The 11,376-nt window shown below is 42.6% G+C and overlaps 1 long non-coding RNA gene across 1 annotated transcript; it reads right to left on the bottom strand.

Annotated features, from left to right (window-relative positions):
- Positions 1 to 5,152: 5,152 nt before the first annotated feature.
- Positions 5,153 to 9,175, bottom strand: LOC115149844 (uncharacterized). The gene is made up of 2 exons (XR_003866974.1): positions 8,909 to 9,175; positions 5,153 to 6,538 (listed from the first exon to the last, which is right to left on the bottom strand). It is a non-coding gene; the product is annotated as an uncharacterized LOC115149844 (long non-coding RNA).
- Between the last annotated feature and the right edge of the window lie 2,201 nt (positions 9,176 to 11,376).

Raw genomic sequence — 11,376 nt, 5'->3', positions numbered from 1 at the left:
ATGTTATGATACATTACCGCCACCTACTGTACTGGAGCGCATCCCGCTAGTGTACCTAGCTTAAAAATGAACCAATAGAATTATAAAGAAAGTGTTCTTGCAGCTGCAGGAATGGCCACATGCAGGAACCCCCCGAATTGCGGGCCGCAATTGCACCCTTCTGGAGTTTTCTGTGTTTTATAAATTGTACAAAACATTAGGAACACCTTCCTAATATTAAATTGCACCCCTTTTTGCCCTCAGAACAGCCACAATTTGTCAGAGCATGGTCTCTGCAAGGTGTCGAATGCGTTCCACAGGGATGCTGGCCCATGTTGACTCTAATGCTTGTTCGGTGGATGTCCTTTGGCTGGTGGACCATTCTTGATATACACAGAAAACGCAGCAGCGTTTCAGTTCTTGACACAAACCAGTGTGCCTGGCACCTACTACCATACCCCGCACTTAAGTATTTTGTCTTGCCTGTTCATCCTATGAATGACAGACATGCACAATCCATGTCTCAATTGTCTCAATGCTTCAAAATCCTTCTTTAACCTGTCTCCTCCCCTTCATCTACACAGATTAGGGTTGCAAAGGGTCGGAAACTTTCCGGTAAATTTCCAGATTTTTTTCCGGAAATTTTCCATGGGAAGTTAAGCCCTGTAATTTTGGGAATTTTTCTTAAATTCATCAAAAAGCTTATAACAGTGAACCTTTTTTGTGGGATACACATAAGTCAATTCTAGGTCTTGAGGCATATTTTGGTTAAACTATCTCCAATTCAATGGAATTGCAACCCTCTGCATGCACAGTGCATTCTTCCATCACATGTACAGCTGATTCTCAAGATCTTGCACACTAATGAGATGCTATTGAGGCCACACTACTACACTGTCTGAGCCAAGGACTACATGCTTTCTGGTAAGTTTTGATTACAATCCTGTGTGGGGTGAATATATTTTATATGACAAACATGATTTTTTGTTAACTAGTAAATAGTAGCCTACAGCAAAGTGTGTTTATATAATTTTGAACTTGTTAACAATTTCTGCTAGTTAGTTTTTGCTATCATGTGGGTTTTAGTTTGCTTGAGCCTGCTGACTGAGGAGTGTTAATTCACCTGTTTCCATACATGTTTCATTTTAAAACATGTATCTTACAAAGGAGTTGTTTAATCTAACTGCTTAACTATTTATCTGTACATGGAATTGTTTTAGGTTTTTTTTACCCATTTTTTTCTAACCTTTACAGGAAAATGCCACGGGCACTATCTGATGTGTGGAGACATTTCATTGCAGCTAATATAGAAGGAAAAGCTGTGTGCATTTGCAAATACTGTGCCAAATTATATGTGAAGAATGCAACAAAGATGCAGAATCATCTGGCCAAGTGCATAAAGTTCCCTCAGCGCTCACAACAAGCAACCTCTGACAAAAGTCCCTCTACTTCTATTCAAGGTGAAAATGATGAATCAGACACCTTATCGATAGCAACAGCTCATGGTCCTCCTGGAATCAGAAGTTTTTTGGACTCAATGGAGGAACGTAGTCAGAGAAATGCTGATGAATATCTTGCTCGAGCTGTGTATGCAACTGGTTCACCTCTGATGCTCACAGGCAATGTGTATTGGAAGAGATTTCTGAATGTTCTTCGCCCAGCATACACCCCTCCAACCAAACATACTTTATCTACTCATTTGCTGGATGCAGAGTTCAACAGAGTTCAAGTGAAGGGTACCAAGAAATGTCTGCAGCATTGAAGGTCCCCAAGAACACAGTGGCCTCCATCATTCTTAAATGGAAGAAGTTTGGAACCACCAAGACTCTTCCTAGAGCTGGCTGCCTGGCCAAACTGTGTAATCGGGGAGAAGGGCCTTGGTCAGGGAGGTGACCAAGAACATGATGGTCACTCTGACAGAGCTCCAGAGTTCCTCTATGGAGATGGGAGAACTTTCCAGAAGGACAAACATCTCTGCAGCACTCCACCAATCAGACCTTTATGGTAGAGTGGCCAGACGGAAGCCACTCCTCAGTAAAAGGCACATGACAGCCTTCTTGGAGTTTGCCAAAAGGCACGTAAAGGACTCAGACCATGAGAAACATGATTCTCTGTTCTGATGAAACCAAGATGGAACTCTTTTGCCTTAATGCCAAGTGTCACATCTGGAAGAAACCTGGCACTATCCCTACGGTGAAGCATGGTGGTGGCAGCATCATGCTGTGGGGATGTTTTTCAGCAGCAGGGACTGGGAGACTAGCCAGGATCAAAGGAAAGACGATAGGAGCAAAGTACAGAGAGATCCTTGATGAAAACCTGCTGCAGAGCACTCAGGACCTCAGACTGGGGCGAAGGTTCACCTTCCAACAGGACAATGACCCTAAGCACACAGGCAAGACAACGCAGGAGTGGCTTCGGGACAAGTCTCTGAATGTCCTTGAGTGGCCCGCCAGAGCCCGGACATGAACCAGATTGAACATCTCTGGAGAGACCTGACAATAGCTGTGCAGCGATGCTCCCCATCCAAGCTGACAGAGCTTGAGAGGATCTGCAGAGAAGAATTGGAGAAACTCCTCAAATACAGTTGTGCCAAGCTTGTAGCGTCATATCCAAGAAGATTTGAGGCTGTAATTGCTGCCTAAGGTGCTCCAACAAAGTACTGAGTAAAGGGTCTTATGTAAATGTCATATTTCAGTTTTGTATTTTTTTTTATACATTTGCAAAAATGATTTGGCTAGTTAGCTAGCTAGCTAACCTAGCTAATGAGGTGTGTGTGTGAAAGAAATAGTAATATCAATTATGCTAGTTACTACCCCTGATAACTTGCCCAAATAATCATGTTTGAAAGAGTATGAGTGTGTATGTCAGATAAATAGTAATAGAAATGGTAGATGCTACTGTACCCCTGATAATTTGGTCAGATAACCATGTGTCTGTGTGTACAGTAGGTGACATGACCATGATAGCTATCTAAAAACTATAGCTAAGCTAGGTGATGGTTTGGCTTATCATGTTCATGTCTATGTAGAAGAAGACTGTAGGAGGAAGTGGAGAGGACTCAGGGACAGGTATCAGAGAGAGAAGGTCAGAGAAAGAGAAGAGGTCTGGTTCAGCAGCTTCAGGCCAGCAGCTTTGGTGCTTCAGCCACATTCTTTCTTTTCTGGATCCATTTATTGTGCCTAGGGCAACAAGTGGCAATTTTACAGCCAGACCCTTTACATCATCCACAAGTGTGGACGCCATCAAGACCCTCTACGTCATTTACAAGTGAGACCACCGCCTCTAACGGTGCAGCGAGACACTACGACATCTACTAGTGCGACCATCGCCGGTGCAGCGAGACCCTCTACAACGTCTACATCATCCACAAGTATGACCACCACCAGTGCAGCTATGGAAGATGATGACATGGAGGAAGCACCTCTGGATCTATTTCCACCTGAGATTATTATGACCCTCTCAGAAGTGACCACTGAGGACCTTGTTGAACAGGATGTGGCCGTGGAGAGAAACGAGAAGAGAAACGAAGGGGAACAACGTTGCCATCAGCGGTACCAGACCCCAGATCAACTCATTTCAGCAGAGGCTCCTCCAAGCCGTCGAGAGGGATTGCAGCCCAACCTGATGCTCACAGGAAGGAGGATGAAGACACCCTCTTTGCCATGAGCCTGGTGTCAACACTGAAGAGGCTGCCTCGGCAAAGAAAAGCAGCAGTCAAGGTTAAAATTCATCAGCTGCTTTTCAATGCCGAGTTCAATGGTAAAAAGAAATTCTCCACAATACAGGCAGTGTCATAAGTATTGCGACAGTGAAGTCGGTCATTTTTACAGTATAATCCAGAGGCGAAAGAAACGCACACCTATTTAGGCGAGGTGCTAGCTAGCGGAGTGGAACACTTAAAAAAATAAAGGAGAGCCGCACTCTCTAGGAGCTCAGATGCAAAAATATTTATGTCCAACGTTTTCGACAGACAAGCTGTCTTCATCAGGGTGTAATGACAAACAGCGGGGTTACTCATTTATATAGTGTCAAAAGACACACAGGTGTCTGTAATCATGGCCGGGTGTGGCCTGATATCATTGGTTAATTCTCATATATTAAAATAGCATACAAAAAAACAAATGGATAGCGTACGATCATAGATACAATTTGGCTACGTAAGCCTACAAACATTTACAATAGCAAAATCACAATAATCACAATAATGGCTTCAGATTAAAGTCTACATTGAGACCGAAGGGAGCAAGCGTCTTTAAATGAAAGATCCAAGCAGCCTCTCGTTTCAACAATAAATTTTCGAGGTCACCCCCTCTCCTAGGGAGGGTGACATGTTCGATGCCAATATAACGCTGAGACGAAATCGAGTGGTTTTCTTCCAAAAAGTAGGCCGCAACTGGGTAAGGCGAGTTTTTGCACCTAATGGTGCGACGATGCTCCAAGATACGTACTTTTAATTCACGCTTTGTTTTACCCACATAATTTTTACAAGGACAAGTTATAAGATAAATAACTGCCTTAGTGGAGCACATGATAACACCTTTGATTGGGATCTGTTTCCCTGTTTGGGGGTGTTTGAAGGATCTACATTTATAAGTGCCATTGCATTGAGAACAGCCATTACACTTGTAGTTTCCATCCAGTAGGGGCGTAAATACACGTTGTGTAGGGATATCTTGGGGTGGTAAATCAGAGTTTACTCGTTGATCTCTGAGTTTTCTGCCCCGCGAGAATACGACCAAGGGAAGGTCTGAAAACACATTACCGATACTATCATCGGATCTTAGAATGTGCCAATGTTTGTGAACGATTCCCTTAATTTGTTCAGAGCACTTTTAATAGCGGGTAGTTAGAACGGAAGAATGCTTATTTTTGCGAGACTGACCTTGAAAAAGCCTATCAGAAGCTTCTAAAGCCATGACATAATTTTTGGGAATTTTCCAAGCTGTTTAAAGGCACAGTCAACTTAGTGTATGTAAACTTCTGACCCACTGGAATTGTGATACAGTAAATTATAAGTGAAGTAATCTGTCTGTAAACAATAGTTGGATAAATTACTTGTGTCATGCAAAGTAGATGTCCTAACTGACTTGCCAAAACTATAGTTTGTTAACAACAAATTTGTGGAGTGGTTGAAAAACGAGTTTTAATGACTCCAACTGTACATACACACACACCACTTTCAATAGTTTTTAATTTTTTGTAACATTTTTACAACACACGTACCTGTCATGTTCTTTCCTGTACTTGAATACTTATTAAATCTAATGTTTTCATAGTCAGTTTCATTTGTTTATTAATATGTCATTTATACTTAATCTGCTTATTTCTTTCCTACACCTTTGCAGATCTAAGACAAGATGAAAGTAAAAACACATTCTCTTCTTAATAGTTTTTTCCACCTGCATTTTGTCAGACCAGTGAAGATGGTGGTAAACTGTGCTATTTGTATGGACCCTAGGTTACCTTTTCCCATTGTTATCGTACTAACTGTATGTTGTATAACCTTAACTAGAGGTCCTGCACACCTGATGTACCATGCCAGGTGTGTATAATACTGACGTTAATGGGAGAGGGAAGGGGTTAAGGTGCGGTCTTTACTCCCAAATTTCACTTAAATATAACTTCCAAATGAAGAGAGACAAGGAGACAACGGTAGATGGTTCTTAAAATAACCTTGGTGTTAGGGGGCTCTTAAAAGAGCCGTTTCACTCCACGGCATACTGCCATGGGACTTCACCTGCTGGCGATGAGAAGTAGTTGGTCAGCTTCTCCCTCACATGGAGTGCCTGTCTGGGCATCTGCCCTGGAGACATCAGGTAGGTGACCATTTGGCGTGCCCGTCTCTATCCGGAACGGCTCCTGGAATGACCTCCGCAGGTAGTTGTGGAGAACACATGTGGCCTTCACGCAGGCATCGACATTCCAGAGGCTGAGACCAAGCACTCTCCAATACATTATCCACCGGGCTGCCAGAATCCCAAAGGCGCATTCAACAACCAACCTTGCACTGGATAGTTGTTTGTTAAAGACCCCTGCAGGCTTTGGCAATGGCAGCTGGCGTCCAGCTTAGGGCCTCATGAGGTTGGGTCTCAAGGGAAGGCCTCGTCGCTGATGAAGACGTGGGGAACAGGTCCCAGGTCTTCAGCCCCAGGGAGTGATACAGGTGGTGGAATCTCCAAAGTGCCATCCTGGAGTGCCTGGAGGGTCCCGCCATCACTTCACTTGCCATAAGCACCAACATCGACGACACGGAAACAGTAGAAGGCATCTACAACAGCCAAGAGTACAACTGAATATGTACCCTTGTAGTTGTAGAATTGTGAACCCGAGCACGGTGGAGCCTGGATTACTACAGGTTTCCCTGCAATGGAGCCAAGACAGTTGGGGAAATTCCACCTCTCCAGGAACTCAGCAGCAATGGCCCTCCAGTCTTCCTCCTTGGGGACAGGCATGTATTCACCAACCAGACAGTCCCAAATGGCGCATGCCTGCCACTGTGAACCGTACAACTCGGAAGCGGAATCCAATGGTTCTGTAGGAGTCCCCTGTCACCAAGAATCTGAAATATAATTCAAAATAATTATCAATATTGTCTAACTTCAAATTCCACCCACATATTCTATCTACTCGTATATCTACCTCATTACAGTTTATTATGCTCTACTAATTATATTGTAATACTCATCAACCATCATTAGCAATGCCTTGAAACAGTACAATTCAGTCTATGACTGTATCAATAAACTGTAGCCCAGGCCAACTCTACTCTTAGAAAAAAAGGTGCTATCTAGAACCTAAAAGGGTTCTCCGGCAGTCCCCATAGGAGAACCGTTTGAAGAACCCTTTTTGGTTCCAGGTAGTGCCCTTTTTGGTTCTAAGTAGAACCCTATCCGGTTCCATGTTATAACCTTTTCCCCAAAGGCTTCTACCTGGAACCAAAAAGGGTTATCCTGTGGGGAAAGCAGAAGGAAACTTTTGGAACCCTTTTTTCTAAGAGTGTACATGATTCCAACAAGAATGTAATGAATGACTGTAACTGTCTTGAACAACAAGGGGTCCTGGAGAAGACTAGCCTACCTTCATCAGGGCAGAAGGCACCCCAACTTTCTTTTCATTTGGTAACATTGAATCATTAAAAAAGGATTTTAAACCAACTTTGGGAAAAGTTATAGTCTTAATGTCACATAGGGGCTATTAACTAGAGCCCTTTGGCTAGCTAGGTTGCACCCCTTGTTGTTCAAGACAGTTAGTCATTCATTCAATTCTTATTGGAGTCACTTACACCGTCTTCATCGACCTGGCCAAGGCTTTCGACTCTGTCAATCACCACATTCTTATCGGCAGACTCAATAGCCTTGGCTTCTCAAATGACTGCCTCGCCTGGTTCACCAACTACTTCTCAGATAGAGTTCAGTGTGTCAAATCGGAGGGCCTGTTGTCCGGACCTCTGGCAGTCTCTATGGGGGTGCCACAGGGTTCAGATCTCGGGCCGACTCTCTTCTCTGTATACATCAATGATGTTGCTCTTGCTGCTAGTGATTCTCTGATCCACCTCTACGTAGATGACACCATTCTGTATACATCTGGCCCTTCTTTGGACAATGTGCTAACAAACCTCCAAACGAGCTTCAATGCCTTACAACACTCCTTCCGTGGCCTCCAACTGCTTTTAAATGCTAGTAAAACTAAGTGCATGCTCTTCAACCGATTGCTGCCCACATCCTCCCGCCCGACTAGCATCACTACTCTGGACGGTTCTGACTTAATATGTGGACAACTACAAATACCTAAGTGTCTGGTTAGACTGTAAACTCTCCTTCCAGACTCACATTAAGCATCTCCAATCCAAAATTAAATCTAGAAGCGGCTTCCTATTTCGCAACAAAGCCTCCTTAACTCATGCTGCCAAACACACCCTCGTAAAACTGACTATCCTACCGATCCTTGACTTTGGCAATGTAATTTACAAAATAGCCTCCAACACTCAGCAAACTGGATGGAGTCTATCACAGTGCCATCCGTTTTGTCACCAAAGCCCCATATACTACCCACCACTGCAACCTGTATGCTCTCGTTGGCTGGCCCTCATTACATTTTCGTCGCGGCTCCAGGTCATCTATAAGTCTATGCTAGGTAAAGTCCCACCTTATCTCAGCTCACTGGTCACCATAGCAACACCCACCCATAGCACGTGCTCCAGCAGGTATATTTCACTGGTCATCCCCAAAGCCAACACTTCCTTTGACCACCTTTCCTTTCAGTTCTCTACTGCCAATGACTGGAACGAATTGCAAAAATCACTGCAGCTGGAGTCTTATATCTCCCTCACTAACTTTAAGCATCAGCTGTCAGAGCAGCTTACCGATCACTGTACCTGAACACAGCCAATCTGTAAATAGCACACCCAACTACCTCATCCTCATATTGTTACTTATCCTCTTACTCTTTTGCATCCCAGTATCTCTACTTGCACATCTATCACTCCAGTGTTAATGCTAAATTGCAATTATTTCACCTCTATGGCCTATTTATTGCCTTACCTCCCTACCCTTCTACATTTGCACACACTGCACATATATTTTTCTATTGTGTTATTGACTGTACATTTGTTTATGTGTAACTCTGTGTTGTTGTTTTTGTCGCACTGCTTTGCTTTATCTTGGCCAGGTCGCAATTGTAAATGAGAACTTGTTCTTTTATTTTATTTATTTCACCTTTATTTAACCAGGTAGGCAAGTTGAGAACAAGTTCTCATTTACAATTGCGACCTGGCCAAGATAAAGCAAAGCAGTTCGACAACATACAACTTACAAGTTCTCAACTGGCCTACCTGGTTAAATAAAGGTGAAATGAAATAAAAAATATCTATATCTAATATCAATCAATTACGGTATCAAAGGCTTTAATAATTCATTAGAATTTAGCTTACCGAACACAAATCTCCAGGTGTTTAACTGGGTTAATGGAGTCCCGGTCTCCAGGCTTTCAACTGGGCTAATGGACTCCCGGTAGTTGTAATCCATCCAGGCGATCCTGGCTCCAACCATCTGGAGCAGGTGATCGAACTCACTTCGGTCCAGACGAAAGTAACTTCGAAATTCCTCTCAAAAGATGAAGCTCTTGAATGAGACGGTGGAACGCCCCTGCATGCTTTCGGGACTTCAACCATCTCTGGACCCACACAGACCTGCACTTTCGGCGGGGCTGGTCCCAGCCCAACAGCGCGATCAAAACCTTTCTCAAAGTTAGTCTCATTGTTGAAAGAGACTACTCTTTACTATCTTGACTATTTATTATTACATTTCGCTCCAAAACTATGCATTTTGGGGGAAAATTATAGTCTCTCACAATAAAATTGTAGATGTCATCGAATAAATAATATGTATGCTACTTGGCAAATAAATGAATAACATATGTAAAGAAATGATGCAATCAAACTGTTTTTATCATGTAATCCCACATTTTTCTACTGCATATGTGTGCAACAAAAATCAAACATTCACATTTTTCTACATTCTGTCAAGCCTACGCATACAATTTGAACACACTGCAACTGCCAACTGCAACGCAATGCTGCTAGGCAAACGCAGCGTTCCATTGGAAAATAATGTAATGGTGTACCAAAACGCAAAAACACAGTCGGTGTGTTCGAAGCTCATTGCCTTAATTGGTGGGGGTGGGTGATGATGATATGTGATTTACTAGTGAACAATTGAAGACATAAATCATTAATTAAAACAATAATGAAAAGAGAGTATGTGGTCTAATTTACTGTTTAAAGCTCATTATATGGTTTGGACACTGGGAGTGGGAACGTGATGTACACTTGCTTTCCAGCAGACGGTGCTATGAGCCGAAACATTGGGTCTGAGTTATGCTTTCTTATTGCAATGTATTATATCAGCGTTATATCAAATAAGTAATGTAGCCTAAAAAGGTACAGACCCAGAGAATTTAAGTTTATGGTCTAATACTTTTTTATATCCTTATACTGAGTAACAAATACATGTGTAAACAGATGTAGTATATAGAACGATGCAAATACATATTTATGTATTTCTTTGTGCTCTCCCCCTCAAGCATATTGCATGTGGCTGTCAAGTATTTTCCCTTGCTATCCAGAATCCTTGGGACGTCCCTACCCTCCATTGAAGTTGACATTTAAAAGGGTTAAGGTTAGGTAAGGGTTAAGGTTAGGGTTTAGGGTAGGGACGTCCCAATGATACTGCATTGCATTAACAATTTTGGTCTAGTGTTAGGGTTTAACCAACTATTTGTTTGCATAACCAATATAATACAACTATTTAAACCTATATAATAAAATTAGTTGTGGTGCATAGCTTTTGAATACTGATGCTAAACATAAGAGGTTTATATTGTATTAGCATAGATTGAGCGACATATAGTGGACATGACTAACTGGAGGGTTGCTGGCTAGTAGGAGTGTAGGCTGAGTAGACTCGTGACACACACACACACACACACACAATGCCTGGTTGTGGGGCCGCTCAAGGACAGGTGTACGGGAGGGGCTGGTAGAATGGAAGATGGATGTAGCACAAACTGTCCTAACTGTAGCATAAAAACAGGCACTGTCCTTGGGTGTCTGACTCTCGGGTACACACATGAAGATAAACTAGAAGACAACTATGCTTGGCAACAAAGATGCGTCTAGAGGCTGGGACCAACCTGCACGCCAACGATAGGATGAGTAAGTTTAAACCACGCTCATCCTCCCTCTGACAGGCCAGCAGTGAGCGGGAACTATCTCAAATTAAATCAAATTTATTTATATAGCCCTTCGTACATCAGCTGAAATCTCAAAGTGCTGTACAGAAACCCAGCCTAAAACCCCAAACAGCAAGCAATGCATGTGAAATACTCTGTCAGAGTATTTAATGAAACGCAAAGGATGTGTCACTCAGTTCTCTGTCTGCCCTGCGAGGTGTTACAGTGAGCCCGTATATACGAACATTGCATTTATCACTATTTACTTAGCTTAATAAACAGCTGTGAAACAGTACTAGCGACCAGAGTTTCTCTTTGTTCTGACACCAGATTCGAATTTACGCGACCCGACACTAGTAAACCCAGAAAGGGTTCCCAATAAAAGGGAAAGCGGCAAAGTCCAAATTGGCTATATCATAAAACTGTATCAAATCTAAAATAATATTTTTGGTCTTAATTTTAGGTTAGGGTTAGGCATAAGGTTCGCAGTGTGGTTAGGGTTAGGTCATACATTATTATATTGATTGAGGCTTCACTTCTCTGGTAAGGTTTAAAATCAGATTTTAAGAAGATACATTGTAGAAGTAGGCGGTTTTGTCTAGAAGGGATACAGTTTTGTCAAAATTGACTTTACGTAGCGGGTTAGGAGAATTAGGTTAGGGTTAGCTA

This window comes from Salmo trutta, chromosome 16 (assembly GCF_901001165.1).
Source record: "Salmo trutta chromosome 16, fSalTru1.1, whole genome shotgun sequence".
Classification (NCBI taxonomy): domain Eukaryota; kingdom Metazoa; phylum Chordata; class Actinopteri; order Salmoniformes; family Salmonidae; genus Salmo; species Salmo trutta.
This window is presented reverse-complemented; position numbering and strand designations above follow the sequence as displayed.